We start from the raw sequence: 19,396 nt of genomic DNA on the forward strand, positions 1-19,396 counted from the left end.
CGTGCCTACTTTGGACTCCAGAGGACGCTCCGGTCGAACAAAATTCGCCGCCGCACGAAGTTGATTATCTTCAAGACGCTGATTAGATCGGTGGTCCTCTACGGCCACGAGACCTGGACTATGCTCGTGGAGGACCAACGCGTCCTTGGAGTGTTCGAACGAAAAGTGTTGCGTACCATCTATGGTGGCATGCAGATGAAAGACGGAACGTGGCGCAAGCGAATGAACCATGAGTTGTATCAGCTGCACATTCGTTGTATTGGTACGAACTTTCATGAAAAATGACGGATTATAGACCAAAAATATACACAAATCAGATCCAGGAAAAGAAGTCTCCCAAAGTACCCACTCTCGATGGGGGATGCAACTGCAATGTGTCTTCTAACTTATCGTCGTCCATATTTGGATATACTGAGTAGTTTGAATCATTTCTTTTTCACAATATTGGTCTGTATAGGACTTATTTATCCATATTTCCTGCACGAGAATTCCGAACGAAACAATACAAACACGGCTTTTATGCAATCGACATAGCCTAGACATTTCACACTATTTACTTCAATGCAAATAAAAACTTTGAAATATCTACCTGCCTTATTCACGAATCGCATTCTCCCTCTGTCGTTCTCTGTTCAAGGGGCTTGAAAGCACATATGACCTTGTCTCACTTCACTATATTCAATTGCGCGTTAAAATACTGGACCAGTAAATTCTGTTCTGCACATAAATCTTTTTTCGGGAATATGTGACCAAAAAGTAAACTTTGAATTCGTCAAGTAAAGAAGCATGAAAACAAAAAGAATAAAACCAAAAAAAGATGGAAGCCCTAGAAAGTCCATTGCATATTTATTAGCCTTTTCTCAGAAGATGGGATTTTCAAAAACATTTCAAAACTTTCTGATGCAATGGTTTTCAAATTCGTACAATCCGGTTTATTCATTTTCTTTATTTAAAAATGTGTTTGGCTTCAAATATATGACCATTTCATTTTAATTAATTATTTCATTCCGCATCTTTTTATTCGTTTTGTTCATCTGCGTTCATTTTACTTATTTTATTTGTTTTATTCTTTGGATTCACTCTGATCAGTTTATTCTTTTTGTGCATTTTACTCATATCATTCATTGTTTTCATTGTATGCATTTTATTAATTTTTTCCAGTTTATTCATTTTGTTCAGTTTCTTCATTTTAATAATCTGACTACTTTTTCAGTTTTAATCATTTCATCCAAATAATTTATTTGATTCAATTGATTTCTTTATATTAATTTATAACCTTTTACTGTTGTTCAATTTTCCATTTTAATCAATGCATTTAACTCTGCTCATTTTCTTCTTTTTATTCATTTTATCACTTCAGCTCATTTTGTTTATTTGATTAGTTTATTTTATTTATGCATTTCATTTATTTTTTACTTTATTCATTTTGTTCATCCATTCTTTTTATTCATTTGATCCATTTCATTAATTTGATTCATTGTATTCACTGGATGAATTAAATCAATTTGATTCATTTAATTCATTTGATTCATGTGATTCATTTGATTCATATGATTCATTTGATTTATTTGATTCATTTGATTCATTTGATTCATTTGATTCATTTGATTCATTCGATTCATTTGATTCATTTGATTCATTTGATTCATTTGATTCATTTGATTCATTTGATTCATTTGATTCATTTGATTCATTTGATTCAATTGATTCATTTGATTCATTTGATTCATTTGATTCATTTGATTCATTTGATTCATTTGATTCATTTGATTCATTTGATTCATTTGATTCATTTGATTCATTTGATTCATTTGAATCATTTGAATCATTTGAATCATTTGATTCATTTGATTCATTTGATTTATTTGATTCATTTGATTCATTTGATTCATTTGATTCATTTGATTCATTTGATTCATTTGATTCATTTGATTCATTTGATTCATTTGATTCATTTGATTCATTTGATTCATTTGATTCATTTGATTCATTTGATTCATTTGAATCATTTGAATCATTTGAATCATTTGATTCATTTGATTCATTTGATTCATTTGATTCATTTGATTCATTTGATTCATTTGATTCATTTGATTCATTTGATTCATTTGATTCATTTGATTCATTTGATTCATTTGATTCATTTGATTCATTTGATTCATTTGATTCATTTGATTCATTTGATTCATTTGATTCATTTGATTCATTTGATTCATTTGATTCATTTGATTCATTTGATTCATTTGATTTATCTGATTCATTTTATTCATATCTTTAATTTTATGCATTTCATGTTCAGTCATTCGTTTTATTTCATTCAATTTGTTAGTATGAGTCAATTTATTCTATTAATCTTATAACTATTTCTAAATATAATCTTAATTTTTATGTAATAACCTAATCTAATTTGATTCGTGTATTTGGATGAAAATTATAATGATTTCCATTAATTTTTCTACTCATTTTATGAATTTAAAAACCTATTGTTTCATTTTTTGCTTTACTTTTTTATTTCGGTCGTTTTGTTGATTTCTATAATTTATTCAGTTTATTCGAAATTTTATTCGTGCAAGACTAGAAACTGTTTTCATCCCACCTCTAATTGGGTGCCTACTTCTCGTGAGTTCTGCAAACTAATCCAATAGTGAAATGTGTAAGAAATGTCTCATCTCACTGCTAGGTGGATTAAATCGGTTTTTGGCTTTCATTAGACTCTTCATTCGCCTTTCTAACGACGCGTACTGTTGATAGCTAGCGGGTAACCCGTCTTCCCGGAAGGCCTTATATGCAGTGGACTTTTCCGCGTACAGCTCTGAACACTCTTTATCCCACCACAGGGTGGAAGACCGTCCATGGGTATTCGCGCTGGGTACTGGTTTAGTCTGAGCTTGATTCGCACTGTCGAGAATCAAGCCAGCCAAAAACCTGTACTCTTCCTCCGGAGGAAGTTCTTGAGTGGATTCGATTTTAACGGATATCGCGGTCGCGTAACTCTTCCAATCAATGTTCCGTGTGAGGTCATACGATACATTGATTGTTTCCGATGGTCTTGAACCGTTAGCAATTGAAATCACGATAGGCAAATGATCGCTACCGTGGGAATCAGGGATCACCTTCCACATGCAATCTAACTGTAGCGATGTCGAGCAAAGCGATAAATCCAACGCGCTTGCGCGTGCTGGTGGTGTAGGAATCCGCGTCATTTCTCCCGTGTTTAAGATGGTCATGTTGAAATTATCGCAAAGATCTTGGATCAATGTTGATCTATTATCATCATGAAGACAGCCCCATGCCGTACCGTGCGAGTTAAAGTCTCCCAGAACTAGCCGCGGTGCCGGTAAGGATTCCGTGATATTACAAAGCGTTCGGTGCCCTACCGAGGCTCTAGGAGGAATGTAGATGGAAGCAATGCAAAGGTCTTTACCTTTGATTAAAACTTGACAATTTCAATGCCTGGTGTCGAAGGGAGGTTAATTCGGTTGAAAGAATAGCACTTTTTGATCCCCAAAAGTACTCCTCCATAGGGGTTTTCTCGATCCAGACGAATTATATTAAAGTCGTGGAAGTTGAGATTTATATCGGAAGTTAACCAAGTTTCACATAATGTGAAAGCATCACATTTTAAACTATTTAGTAAAAATTTGAAGGAATCGATTTTCGGGAGGATACTTCTGCTGTTCTACTGTAGAACAGTGATCGAATCGGTGACCTCGTTCGATGACTTAGCCATCGAAGGATACGATCGCTGCAAGGAGGGGCCATTTAGTAGTCAACTGCTTCAAAAATGTTTGCACTATAGGGAGAAAACGTATCAGAAGGCTTTTAAGAGGATCAGTAACATTGAAAGCTGTGAAAATTAAGTCCACTATGTCAGAAAATTTCATTAGTCCGCTACTGGACTGAGTATCTGTTTGAAAAAAGGGGACACTTGGGGTTTTTGGTGTCCCTGGAAGTGGTGGGTACTCCTTGTTAGAATTAATATTTCCAAGTCCTGGAGCACATTGCTTCGGCTTTTGTGCATCACTTCCGTTGGATTTATTGATTGTAGCTGGCGCACTCTGAGTGGACGACACCTTGGCACCCTTACGAGGCAATGTAGGGGAGGCTGGATTTCTCCTCTTCCTGGATTCCCCTGGGTTAACCAAAGATGTTCCCTCTCGTGGGTCGTCAGATTCTTGCTCAACGTTAGCCAAACCGGCATAGGGATTTTCGGACAGGACAGATGGCGAAGCATTCTTTAGCATTTCTGCATAAGTTCCTTAAGGGAGCGCTTAATTTTATCCCCGCGCTGCTTGTACGCAGGACATGATTTAAGAGCATGTGAAGGGCCCCCGCAGCAAATACACTTTTCAGTTTCTTTGTCGCAAGAGTCATCCTCATGCTCTCCTTCGCATTTGCCGCATCGTTTCTTATTTCCACAATATGTGGCTGTGTGGCCCAACTGCTTGCAATTGCTGCAGTTCATGACCCGCGGTACGAACAGGCGAACTGGTAGACGAACCTTGTCAAGGAGGATGTAGTTGGGAAGAGAGGACCCGGCGAATGTCACCCGAATCGAGCCTGATAGAGAGTAGGTAGTCTTACCTCCCTCGGTGTTTGCGGTATACAATTGTTTGCATTCTAAGATCTTAATCTGTTCAAGAGAGGGGTCCTTAAAGCAGCCAACCCCGTGCTCCAACAGTTCTTCGCATTTCAGGCCCGGTTCGGACACTACCCCATCGATTTCACAGGCCACACAAGGCACGTATGCTTTAAATTCCCGTGTAAAGCGCTCACAGCAAGCAATCGCGTTTGCCTGGCCGAGATCATTCACTAGAACACGTATCTTGTTTGCCCGAACACGTGTTATCTGAGCTACAGCCGGGTAATTAGCAGTCAGATCTCGAGAAAGTTTTAATATATTAACCGGTTTCTCTCCGGTCCGAAAATATACCACCCATGGCCCAGAGGAACCTTCTGGGTACTGCTTTATACGGGGAGCAATGCGAGTATTAGGGGGATCAGGGACTTCCATGATTACATCAGATGGTATTTCGCCCTCGGCCATTTAAGCACGAGGGCAGAGCGTTATATAAACGGGAATGTGTCTTATTATTTGATTTGAGTAAAGTAGGGAAAAGGAAAGAAAGCAAACGAGGAAAAAAAAATAAAGCAAAACTTATCTGCAAACAACGTCGATTGTTCCGCACCAGCGAAAACAATGTACTGGATTTACTGTCGGCACCAGCAGAACGGCAGCTAACGAACGAACAAAGGATGACCTTGATTCACTAAAATTTACACACCGAACACCACTGTGAAATATAACGATCCGTTCCGTTCAAAGGTTGGGAGACGTATCAGATTGCTTAGCATTGATCACTCGAAAAAAATTCTGTTCATAAATTCATAAAAAAGTGGCTAAGTTCCTGAGATCATGAACTATATCATTAAATTGGATATCGATTTCACGATTTTGTGAAATAAAGGGTGTTACGATAAAAAATTGATTAAACAAGAAATCGGTCTTACTTTTTATCAAACAACCTATTTTAATCCACATAGCGGTGCAATTCTGCCTTTCTCATTTCTCCAATCTATGACTAATAATCAATATAATTGTGGAAATGTCTAATACATTCTTAGTACACTTTGCACCTATTTACAATGGCTAAGTGACGACTACTCTTGTCAAATAATATCAGTACTACATGGCGTAGATGATGGAACTGGATAAAGACAACTTCAGAAGCTCTATTTTCTATTTCAGAGAATTTTCCACCTCGTGAGTACTTGGTCGAATAGTTCAAAATTTGTGTTCTATTATCACGGTCGCAATGGTCCCTTTATTCTTGAAAAGATGCTCACTAGGGTGGGACAAAAATTAGATTCCAGCTCCGAGCAACTTTTTAGGTACCATTTAGGTCCTAGAACAACTGTGCAAATTCTTAGTTCGATCGGTGAAACTATATTTTTGCGCCCACTGTTTAAAGTTTAAAGTATGGGAAAATTAGCTTTTACAAAATAATTCCTCCAGGAGTCGCCCATTACTTCTTAAAAATTAATCGTTATGTGACTTTTAAAGGAAATTTAACAAAGAAACAATGCCTCGAAAGCCACAAAACGATCTGACGCTTGAGAAAAAAGTTATTAATCAGAAACCGATTGATGCTCTGACGATTGATGAAATATTCATTTTTTCTAGCACCACTGCTGTTGGTTGTCCAATTATACGCAATTTTGTTTTAATCTTCTCTTAATGTGTCTAAATCGTTTATCTACACTATTTGGCCACTTCGCAAGGTTTTGAGGGATGAATTAGGCTTCTTTTGTACATAATATAAGAAAGTTAAAAAAATTTGTATATAATTAGACCGTCAGATGCAGTGATGCTATGAAAAGTGAAATTTTCATCAATCTTCAGGGCATCAATCGGTTTTTACTTAATAAATTTTTCCACAAGCATCAGATCGTTTTGCAGTCTTCTGGACTTTGTTTCCTTGATAAATTTCCTATAAAAATCAGACATCTATTTATTTTTAGGAGGTAACGGGCGACTCTTGGAAGAATTAATTTTCAAAAGACAATTTCCCCATACGAAACCCCATGTATACTTTAAATCGCGGGCGCAAAAATATAGTTTCACCGATCGAGCTAAAAATTTGCAGAGTTGTTCTGGGAGCTAAATGGGACCCAAAAAGTTACTCGGAGCCAAATTTTATTTTTTTCATGTAACCATGTCCCACTCTACTAAGCGTCGACGGTGACACACTTGAAAAAATAAATAAAATATCATTCTTAGTTAGCCTAATCAGCATAAGTTCAATGTTATCTTCCTGCTAACTAATGGCATGCGGGGGTGGGTGTGTGAGTAGGGTGAAAAATCCACGAGCGAACCACTCCCCAGCTTACTTTGGTATGCCATGTGATATCATAGTGGTCTGAGGAGGGTGTAATGAGGGGTTATCTAAGAGTGGTTTGAATGGGAAGAGGGGTTCAGAGAAAAGGGGGACCCCTCTCCGTACACCCCTAGCAACGCCCATGTTAAACTCCAAAACCCCTATGTCAGTCGAAGAAAAAAAATGGCTGGGATTATGTCGACGGTCATATCAAAGTGAAATTCTATATGAGAAAGGTAAACATGTGCCAAAATCCAAAAAACTCAATCTTTGTCAATTTTTTTTCGAGATTGCATCAAATATCGATAATTTGAATTTTGCATCCATTTTCAAAAGTTTTGCATCATTTTGATATTATAATGGTACTAGTTTATATGGGGCATTTCTGCGTGGTCGCACACTTTAACCCGTAACTCCGGAACAGGGCTTCAGATTGACACAAAATTCAATAGCAGCCGATGGGAAGGTCGTACCTTTCATTTGAGACTAAGTTTCGGTTTGGCCTTCTACGAGAAAAATGAGCGGGATTTTTGACACACACACATACTGACTTCTTCCAATCTGGACGAACTAAGTCGTATGGGATATGACACTCCCTCCGGCCCTCCGTTCAGTAAATATAGCACAGTCATGACACTTGCACATAAATTTCCTGGTTGATGGTCCCGGTTGCGATTTAAACCACAGAAACAGATGGCCTGCAACACGAGATATTTCTTTGCGAACTTTGACAGCTTGTTGTGTTTGAAAATCGCTGCCACCTTTCCTCTCCCAGTCGACGTGTAATACAGTGAAAACCCGTTCTCCGAAGCCCCCTGGTGTATTTTATGCCGACAAAATGGGGACATTGACAGAATCAGGAAATATTTTTTGACATTGAAAATGTCTCACTGCGCTATCTGGGGCTGCCTGTCATTCTAAAATTTTAAGTCTATCGATGTTAAGTTTTCGCGTCACCATTTTGAACACAAATAACATTGTTATGTATGGATGAATTTCCGACTTCCCGACACCAAGCAATTCAGAAAGAACAGGAATTATGTTTTTTTGCTATATTGTTTTTGTTTCCAATAGCACACTATTGGAAAACAAGTAGGGGAACATGGGGAGACCCAGCACGAGATTCAACAATTATCAATAGCATATTCTATTTTATTCTTAAATGTTTTAAGAAATATTTCTATATTTGTTTCCATTCCATCAGGTAATTTTAAAAGTTTGGAGTGAAAAATATTCCGTAACTCATGAATTTGCGTTAAATTATGTAATTCGTTATCAAACTGTGTATGGACATATCTACAAGGGTAATTAATTTTTTTTATAGAACACATTTACCATATTATTCCTTATGAAGTAATGAAATGATTCTACATTAATGGCAATATTGGAATAGTTATTTATAAAATTAGCACGACATGGAACGTAACAACTAATGTTGGGAAGACTTAACCAAGATTTGATAAGGGGACTAGACCAGTGCTTGAAAGTGCCAATAAACTGAAGAAGATACAAAAATGTAACTGTGCTGAGCGATTCAAAACGTTGCATACACGAATGACTTCGTCTATGCAAAGTTTGTCATACCCAAAAAGTTTTTATTTTCAGGTGAGCCGATCAGCCATGTTGGTTCTGGAAACGACAGCTAACACCATTGTTTACCAAATTTCCATGCATGTTTGCTTGGATTTCAGTATGCCAACAAATTTGTTCGCTGTCATTTTTCTTCCCCGCAGCTTGCTGCACGCTTACCTCACTCCTCACCTAGTTACTGCCAAAGACGAATCACCTTAGAACCCTAAGCACCTTGGTCATACCAACACTGCAGAAAACTCATGGCATGCCCCACTTATCGCATCGTGCAGACGTTATTATCCCGGTGTTACTCATTCGAAAGGCGATCAACGACTGATACAAACGGACACGCGGTGCCTTCATAAAAATCCTCTCCGTATCTGGCTGAGTCTCTGCTCGGAATAGATTGACTCATGTATGGGAGTTTTCACATTTTCCACGATCTATTAATTTTTAGGGGAACATGGGAAGGCTTGACGTACATTATCCCTGAAGAAACACAGTTAATTGCAAAATGGATGTCGACCAAGATTCGTCATCACAGACTCAAGCTTCCCGTTAAAAATCATACATATTGAACTTAATACTACCACAGGCTCGTGTGCAAGGGGGATTTTGAATTACTTTTAAAAATTTATTAACTTCCTGTTGAGGAAAAAATATACTGCAAACCATTTTAACACATAAAATGTTATTTGAGTTCGGTCACTCTGGAAACAAGTCAATGAAGAAATCAAGGACGAAACATTGCGAGGGTGGCTGGAAAGGAATGTATGTCAAATTGGACGGCTTCTCTGAAGGATCGGTTCATGTTTCGACAAGCTTCGACATTGGCAACAGTAGGGAGTAGACAGCAGATGTCGATCAGTGGGCTAGCAACGGCAGCTAAGTAGGAAAAACACGAACTTGGAGAACATCGGGATATCGTTGTCTAGAGAAATTTTATTGCCGATGATTATTTCGTTAGAGTGGCAGCGAAATGGATCGCGAAAATGGGCATCGGTATAGCGTGAAATACCGCCGCCGAGAAGTTCTCAGCACCAGCTAGCAGATAAATAGGAACGCACCAAGAAGGCTAATGTATGTAAATCCTTATGGTCGGTTCATGTCTTAACAGGTGACGATATTTGCAGCAGACCTGAGTAGGTCAGATATATCGCGAAGGTTGGACATCTAGTAAGAAAAAGTAGCTATGGATAAAAAATGACGATTAACACAAAACAGAATAAGCAAGAACACAATCCCTACTAAAGCAGTACTTAAAGGTTGCCCCGGATGGATGAAGATTACGAGATATAAGAGGTGTGGTTTAGGCGGTTGGCTTAACAACTACTACAATCCAATCCGAATCCACCACGAGCCAGCAAGCAGCGCACAGTGGTCGGAAATGTCAAAAATATGAACTTAATTCACTAGAGACCAAACCATCGAATATATTAACAAGGTGTCTTTGGAGGAATTGTTCGTATGAATATTCCCCACAATCTGATAAAAATTAAATTGAGGCATGGTTTACTATGATGGAACTAGAAAAATTATACTTTTACATTGACGAGGTAGAAAGTTGGTGTCTGCGACAAAGTTTTATAAATGCTCGTAATGAAGAATTTTGTTGAATAACTTAAACTTATAGGACTTAATGTTATCGATTTATAAAGCATTTTCTAAGGCAACCCCTTAAATTTTGTTTTTTAATACTTTTTTTAACTTTTTTCACAGTGACATTTCGTATAAACAATATTCCAGACACACGTTTAGGTATTAAAATCACATAATATTGTTGAAGATTGCATGTAAAAATTAAATTATTGTTGAAAACTTCAGGTAAAAATATTGTTGTAAACTGCATGTAAAAATTTCACTTGAAATCGGCGCGCACCTCTTGTAAAAATACTCATTCGTTTTAAATTTATTGCAGAATTTTAATTTTTTTACACCAATTACAGCAGGCATAAGAGAGAAAGGTGCAAACCAAAATGAACGAGCGGGCACTATTTTCAATATCCAGACTACGCATAATAAAGGTAAGAAGGTTTGATGCGTGGCACTCTAGAACCCTATGAATAGGGTAAGCTTACTTTGCAACGTTTTTTTACTTTTACCATCACCGAAATTTTTTTTTTTTTTGGTTTTTTCGTATAATTTTGTAATTAATGGGAAAAAATGTTAAAATCTTCAAAAACTTTGAAACTAATGAGTATTTTTAATTACAGTCTTCAACAATATTATGTGATTTTAATCCCTACACATTTGTTTGGAACATAGTTTGCACGAAAAGTCACATCCAGGCCAGATTTTTTTCTGGCTTGTATAGGCTTAGGTAGGAGTATGCAGTAAGGGGTTGCTACTTTAAAATTATAACTAGTTTAAAATTTCTTAACGGATCTTCCTCCTTGATTCGCCGCTGGTTTCAAGCGATGTTTCAGTGTCGACACATAGTATTTCAAAATCGTGGCTGTCGATCCATTGTATGTACTATGTGCAAATCGTACTCAATATATAATATACATTTCCACCATTGTATTGAACATAATGAGTCATTGAATCGTAGTTTGGACAAATGAGAAAGGCACAATTGCACCACTAAGAGGATTAAAACAGGTTTTTGAGGTCTGCGACTACTATACAGCGGTGTCTATTGATGACTTCTTCTCGATAACGAACATTTACCGAATTTGTTAAGCTGAGTCGTTTGGTTCACAAGACTAGGTCCAGGCCTGTGAAAAAATCTTCAAAATTTGAGGGTACATTTCTTTTAAAATAAACGTTAAAAAATCAAGCCCCCCCCCCTTGAGAATTTTCTGCACACGGACCTGTACTACCATATTTGATAAAAAATTCAAATCATACACATTGAACTTTGTACTATCATATCTTCGGATTAAAGGTAATTGGCAAATAATTCTATATATCTTGAAAGAACTAGTCAGCTAAGATAGATATCACGAAAATTGCCCCAGATAAGCTTAGAATCGTGGTATGCCTTCTAAAACAATCAAATGCCGTTACTAGCGACAAGCCTCTTACGAAGTACTACCGCGTCTACATACCCACTCCCAAAGTAGAGATCGACCGCGTAGTCACCGATTTAAGTATGTCATACGTGAATCTACTGAAGCTATTTGAAGGACCACTTTTCCAATGGGCAAAGATTTTGAATGGTAATCGCATTGGGCGGGACAAAATGGCGTGCCCCTTAAAATTGATGTTTGACAAGGATCATCTGCTTGTTCAGATATTTGTACCACACATCTTTCTTTGCAGCAGTGCACTAAATACAAGTGAATAGCAAGTTTTGGTAATAAGGCTCGGTGAGATAATTGCGCTGAGAATCATAAAGATGACTCTTTCATCGAGAATGCTGAAAAATGTGTTTATTGTGGGGAGAGTGAATGTGATCGATTACCATGCAATGCGTGCAAACAGCGCCCGAGAAATCTGAATCGGTTCCTCAAACGACGCTCTAAAAATTCTTCTGTGGAAATACTAAAAACCACTCACCACGACAAATGGTTATGCTCACTTGGCCTAGCAAGCATAACTCGGGTGGCACCATGTAGCGGCATCTTTTATTGCAGCTAAAATTGTAGGTAGATGACATTCCTTGTGAAAGCCAAAATAAACCGCTTCTGGTCTTCGAAATTTTAGACTAAACAAGAAGCTCCCAGCCCTCTCAGGAACATCAAAAAACGCATTTCAACCATAGATTCAAGTTAGTGCAGGACTAGTTGGGCCTAGGTTGATCACCAGCAAGTTTTTGATACACGGAACCCCTCCCGATACCGGAGAAAAAGTTTACAAAATTTTCGCTATTTTTTAATCTGAAATATTTGCAGTTGAAATTTTCGTGTCTTACAACTCGAACACGTTCAGTGTTTTGTTACATTTCTTTTAAAAGAAATGTATAGAATTCGCTCAAACTTTCAAGTACCAATCGACTCAGCTCGACGATTTGGGACAATGTCTGTGTGTGTGTGTGTGTGTCTGTGTGTGTGTGTGTATGTAACGGACAAATTCTCATTCGTGTTTCTCAGCGATGGCTGAACCGATCTTATCCAAACCAATTTTAAATGAAAGAACTAAAAAACAGTATGAACGCTATTAATTTGTTTTTGATTCTGATGTTTAGTTTCCAAGATATGAATGTTTGAATGCGTAAAAATGGCGTTTTTTGCAGTTTTTTTAAATTATCTGCCGAAATTGACAATATAGATTTACAATTTATATGTTTTTAGACAGCTTTAATGAATACCTTTCGAACAAGCTATAGATTGTTGAAATCGGACTATTATCAAAAGAGATATTTAACATTAAATGCGGACGAAAGATTTTTATCATTTCCCATTGCCAGAAATATGACCAAAAACATGTAATCTATTATTAACGCCAAAACGGCTTATTTTAGGTCAATAGTATCTTCGGAGAATTTAATGGAGGTAATATGACCTTTCTTTTGGTATTGAGGTTTTGCTGATTAATCCCCCTATGAGTGAGATATTTTCACAAATTTTCTTGGAAGTGATTATATCGAAATGATGTCTTCAGCAAATTTGTAGCTCTTACTTTTGTGAATAACTTTACTAAAGACTTTAAATATCTATTTTGAATACTTTAAAAGTTATGACTTGTTGTTTGTTGATTACTCTTTGTCGCCTATTTATTGTTCAATATAGTAATAATCCATTGAAATAAGCTAAACATTATTTCGTTAAAACGAATTTTGTATTTCATTTAACTATCTACAACCGCTAGAAATAATCACCGAACACTTCCAAGTTGTCTGGAAGGATCTTGATAACTTATCAGTACAAAAATGTTCATTTGTGCGAACCTTCTGACTGCAATTTTTCTAATTTATAACCATCGGATCGATCTGAAACATATCGGAAAATGAAAGCGAAGTAAATAACTCCAAGCAACGGCGTTGACAAGAGAAGGTTTTGGGGTTTAACACCACACAACCCCCCCCCCCACCACACCCAAAAAAAATATTGGATTGAAGTTGAAAATTTATTGATGCTGATTGATTTAATTCAATATTACAATAACAATTATCTGATCCGTAGATTGATAACCTGTTGTTGTAAACATCATGAGGACTTTTGATAAATTGTCGGAATGGGGTCCTGATATGTAACTGATCTATTGGTCTTGATTTCACAGTTGTGTAATAGCATCAATATCAAATTCCTGCCTGAAAACATTCCAATAGAAAATTCCAGAGTTCTGTAATCAATCATAATCCTCAGATTTATTTTCAAATTTAGCTTGTTTTTGTAGAGATGTACTGTAATAAGGGTCTTTACTTAACAGGAAGCGAAGTTAAAATTGATTTAATGTCTATGCAACATAGAATGCACCAAAAAATGCACAACATTTGCTAAAAATGTTTTTGCCTTTCTCATTCACTCTAAAATTCGTTAATCTAATCTCGACCCGGAGGGCCGAGTGTCATATGCCAATCGACTCAGTTCGTCGAGATCGGAAAATGTCTGTGTGTGTATGTGTGTATGTGGAAAAAATGTGACCTCTGTTTCTCAGAGATGGCTGGACCGATTTGCATAAAGTTAGTCTCAAATGAAAGGTACAACCTTCCCATCCGCTGCTTTTGAATTTTTTATTGATTGGACTTCCGGCTCCGGATAACGAGTTGAAGAGTGCAATCACACAGCAAATTCCCATATAAACTGAAATGAAAAATTTTCAAAATCAAATTTGTATTTTTGATGCCAAATGACTTTAAAATGCATGAAAGATTGAGATGTTTGACAAAAATTGACTTTTTTGGACTTTTGTACCTTTTTGCTTTTCTCATATAGAAAGGTTATGCCATCACTCTAAAAATCGTCAATCATACCGGCCCGGAGGGAGTGTGCAGTGAGGGGTTGCTACTTTAAAATTAAAACTAGTTTAAAATTTCTTAACAAGTTGAAAATTTTCGGCAGGACCTGGACCTCCCGGATCTTTCTACATGATCCGCCGCTGGTTTCAAGCGATGTTTCAGTATCACATAGTATCGCAAGATCGTGGCTGTCGATCCATTGTATGTATGTGCAAATCGTACTGAACATGTAATATTCATTTCCACCATTGTATTGAACATAACCAGCCATGGAATCGTAGTCTGGACAAATGAGACAAGCACAATTGCACCACTAGGTGGATTAAAACAGGTTTTTATTTTTACAAACGTTAAACAGCGCATCATTTGATAAAATAATTTTGGCGGTATATCGTCCAAGAAGTATTTATGGTGAATTTTCTCAGGTTAATATTCATGACTACAATAAAGTATCAACAAATTCGCTAAAAACACGAACTCTGTTACTATTTTCTGAAAAAATTATTCTGCATAATTTTAAAACTTCAAAAATTACGGTTTCGGAATTATGCCGTTTGGACAGTTAGATCGATTTTCACCAAACCCCCACCAATTGTAAAATTGGTATTGTAAAAAAACGTAAGGGCGATACTTCAATGCTGATAGGTGGGACCGAAAAAGTAAACAATCGTCAAAGGGGTGATACTATCATTTTGTCAATTTCAATAGCAAACACAAATTTTAATTTAATAATTTCAAATACTTCATGAAGTTTTGGGTTTCGATCACTGAATCATGCAATCTAGGATGTAAAAACCACAATAGTTCTTAAATAGGAAATAAAACCAAGTCTGGAAATATTCACTGTTGATTTTCTTTGAATGGTGTCACTGCTAGTGTCGCTTTTTTCCAGAAAAAGCGTTGATTTTTTGGTCTCAGTCGCGTTGGAAATTTGAGTAAATTATAAACTTCATTTCGATTCAAAAAAAAAAATCAATTTTTTGGCTCAGTACAATATACATAACCCCTTTAGGAAAATTCAGTTTTCCCACCACAATGCATTGATTGAGGAATTTAGATATTTTATTAACAGAGCATTAGCAATAATTCGTTTGTATGTCTATTTTATGGGCCATTTTTTCGCTTTCCCATTGACTTGGTTTGAGATTTCTAGCACTGATGTTGTCCTGTGCTGATTTGAGCGATTCTCTGTGTCCTGCCACAATCCCATGTAGTATGTGTTATCAAAAACATCGCGAAGCATCAAGTTCTAAATGTTCTCAAACGTTATAGTATCCGAAGAGAGTGATAAGAGTTATAAGAAATGTCTCATCACACTGTTAGGTGGATTAAAAGCGTTTTCTTTTGTCCACATTACATTCGAAAACTAAAAACGACATCTATTATGAACAAATCTGAATGGGACTGACAGGTTCGTAACGTGGTCCTCTGGTACTTTTCGGGAGTCGCGGTCGTGCCCCCTTGGGTTTTTATATCGGCTTTCTTTTTCAGTCGAGTGTGTACCTAGAAATGATACTCCTATTCTGATTAATTTTATCAAACAAGGTTTCAGCGCCCCTATAAAGTTAGCGCCCTTGAAAGGGGGCTAACCCAACCAACCACACGCTACGGGCCTGAATACTGCAAGCGTCTAAAGCAACGGAATTAAGGACTTTTCTACCCGTTTTAATTAATTGTACGTTGTGCGAAGGCAAAGAACAATTCTAGAGAAAATTTTCAATAGGACGTAAGTAACAATGAGAGATTCTCTTTGAGATCTTTCTCTTCTGTTCATTACTCGGCCATTTCAACATTTACTACTCTACTCTTTGCATAATATTGTAGTAAAAATCGTCGGCTTTCGATATGTATTGGAAAATTAGTACAAAGTGTTGTAATGACGTCGTAATAAACGAAAGAGAAAGTAAACAAAGAGAGACTCTCAATGTTACTTACGTTCTATTGAAAATTTTCTCTAGAATTCCTTATTTCACCGTGGCGGTTGATATTAAGTATTATCGTATCCATTCATCTGTTCGTGATGATTAAGATCCCTGGGTGCAGAGACGGCGGCAAAATTGTTTCAATAAAGAGAGGTGGGCTGAATTTCCTTGGAGATTTAAAAGAACTTCTATATAGAATCAGTAAATATACAAAATTGCTCTGTTATTTTGAAGAAAAGTGAGCGAATTACACAGTAAAATATGAAATATTTTGGTTTTCATGAAGCCATTTTCCGAAACTCGAACTTTTATATTTTTTTAGTTTCATCAAGTTACTACAAGTCTAAGCTTTGCAAATCTTATTGAATTTCCTATATCAGACAATTTTATCAAGAGTTAATATGTTCAGCGCAGCGCTCCTCGACGTGGAACTGGTTGGACGTCTACTTTTGGAATTCTCGTATGTGTGGCTTTGCGTGACTGAAAATATTTTTCTGTGCACAATTAATGTACAAATAGTTCTTAATATCACACATAAGATCCTTCAAAATCGAAAAACAAAATTATTTTCGGTTTGAGCACTTTACACCAGACGCCCCCCTTAATTACTCATCACCACTCGTTGCAGAGCCGATGTCAGTGTTTTAAAACATTCTCAGTACTCCACCAATTAAAGAAAAGTAATGTATGGTATTAATCGTGAATAATGTCTGAAAACAACATTAAATCGGTTGATCCATAAACTACACGTTCGCTACAAATAAACTATTCTTCTGAAAGTAATACCCCCAAACCTCAAAAAACCCGAGGATTTACAAAACTATCTCATCACAAAACAAGGGAACAATCCATCGAGCAATCGCTCAAGCTTCTCTGTCCCAGAAATGAGAAACACATATCATCACAGCCGTAACCGAAAGGCACATTAAATCCAACCCGTCACACTAATAGAGAATCTCGTCCCGAGTTTTTTTATGAATGAATTTTGAAACCGTTCACCCAGCCATTCCGCAGTGGTGTCTGCTATGACGTAAGTAGAGTAGCTAGTAATGTCTTAGGGATGGGCATTTTCCCTCCTAAAAACCCAATCCCGAAAGTAGACGGGGACTGGCGGGTAGAGTTACAGTAAACAATCAACCAGCAATTAACGTGATGAAGGGCTTAGACGAGTACTTTCCCATTTGAAAAAAACTAACCCACGCACTGCCTCGCTCTCCACCGCACAACATCTCGCCAGTCAACGTTTGAGTTCGTTTGAAGTTCGAATCCGAAAACAGGTTGTTGGGCCAGCAGCCAGAAGAGAAGTTAAATTTTTAGAACACTTTTGAAGGACAAATTTTTTGTACGTGTTTCATTGTTCTCGGGGTAGACTTACACATACACATATATGTATATATACATACAAGTTGAAGGTGGTTTAAGGTTCCATTCGGAGAGGACCTGTAAGCATGTAAACTTGGAATACGCACACTTGTACACGCAGAAGCGCGTAAAATGCTTTCCTGACAGACACTTGCCATGTGAAGGAAAATCAGGCATCAGGTCACACACTTGGGAAGGTAGCCTTCTCTCTTATCACTGAGATATTCGTGCATTTTCTTTTGTTAGTCGATTAATCCCAAGGTGAAATATCCAATCATGGTTGGTTGGCTCCACTCAGTACACTACACTACGGTTCGCTTCGATATGTTTCTGTTGGAAGTCTTCGCATTTACACGCACACACTTCCTGCACATAGCCATCAACCTGTACTGGAAATCAAACTTTAACTAGGCAAGGAATTATACTAGAGAAGATAAAAATAGGATTATTTCCATCTCATTACCACATTTCTGAATCCTAGCAGCATCACTTTACATCCAGCATGAAGCACACACACAGCACCTGCAGAATGAGAGAGCTATTTTTCGGAAAATTCGGAACCGTTCATCACGGAACACAACACTCACAGACCTTCGAAGGCTCACTTGTTCCTTCAAACTCCAGGGGCTTCACCTACTCACAACTGGCGATAGTCGCTCGCACTCGGATTCGGTGTTGCGAACAGCTCTCCTTCTCACTTTTCGGGCTTACGCTCACGCTTTTTGCCTTGGCCACACACTTTTCACATGGCTCGTTTTTCACTCCTACAGATTTTTCATCTAACTAAAAAATTTCCCATCGCTGCTGAATCGTTTTCCGTTCTTTATTCATTCATCTACGCACTTTTCGCCATTGAATTTCCACCGGGCAAACATGATCGCACATACAATCGCAGAAACTCCAACGAATAACTAACCCCGCACAGCTTGCCCAGAACTGGTTTCGATTCCACCGAGGGCAACTGGTCAATTCAGTTTCTGCCTCGCTACAGTGGTCCTATCCCGGCTGGGGAAACTCATCTTCATTAGCCACTGCTACTGCAAACAGTGCAACATCCTCCTATATTTCAGCATCTTTAAATTAGAAGCTTTTGTATCACTAGTATAGCACCCTTTTCCAAACCGTTCACCAGCTCATCCAGCACCGAGCTATCCGTTTGCTATCTTTCACTTGGCTGTTCCACGCCAATCATCTTTGCTGTTAGGCTTCTCCTGTCCACCACACGCACTCTTTTTGTTCTACGGCTTCGTAATCTCGCCCAAAACCTTCTCTTCCGACGCGTCGAATACTTTCGATTCTCTCCACGAAGATTAAAGGTGGCTAATAGTTATTAAAATCAAAAAGAAAAAGTATATTTTCACTGCACATATATTTAAAGCATTAAGTAACAAATCTATACAAAAACAACAGCACGACCCTAAACCGGAACACCAACTGGAGCACAGGCTCCGAACAGACAGCCACTGGAGCTAGGATCCCCCTGATTTTAGCACACTCACGAAGTGATTCTCCCTTAGCGGGAAAAAGTCCACACCAAGAGCCTTGTTTTAGTACTCGTTCGTGTTTGGAGTGGACCACGTGTATACCAGAACGAGCCAGCAGCATCCGAAACTCGGGGAAACATGCGCGACCCTGGCTCACACATTCTCACACAAGGATACTCACTCACCAGGAAAATCTCCGTCTCTCACCTATCCATTCATTAGCAGCTCTCTGATAAGCACGGGAACAAAACAAACCAATCAATCAGCAGTTAACCGATATAAATACTCACCGTGAGTTACGATCTGGCAACGCTGTCCACCCGTACTCTCCCATCC

At 37.6% G+C, this 19,396-nt stretch overlaps 1 protein-coding gene across 2 annotated transcripts in view; it reads right to left on the reverse strand.

Annotated features, from left to right (window-relative positions):
• LOC131683369 (neuronal acetylcholine receptor subunit alpha-7-like) overlaps positions 1–18,993 on the reverse strand; it is a 372,960-nt gene extending 353,967 nt beyond the window's left edge. For both annotated transcript variants that reach the window (XM_058965291.1, XM_058965292.1), the window contains exon 1: positions 18,040–18,993. The gene's annotated coding sequence lies outside the window, so the exon portion shown is untranslated. The remainder of the gene's footprint in view (positions 1–18,039) is intronic.
• Positions 18,994–19,396: the final 403 nt, after the last annotated feature.

This window comes from Topomyia yanbarensis, chromosome 2 (genome assembly GCF_030247195.1).
Source record: "Topomyia yanbarensis strain Yona2022 chromosome 2, ASM3024719v1, whole genome shotgun sequence".
Taxonomy (NCBI): domain Eukaryota; kingdom Metazoa; phylum Arthropoda; class Insecta; order Diptera; family Culicidae; genus Topomyia; species Topomyia yanbarensis.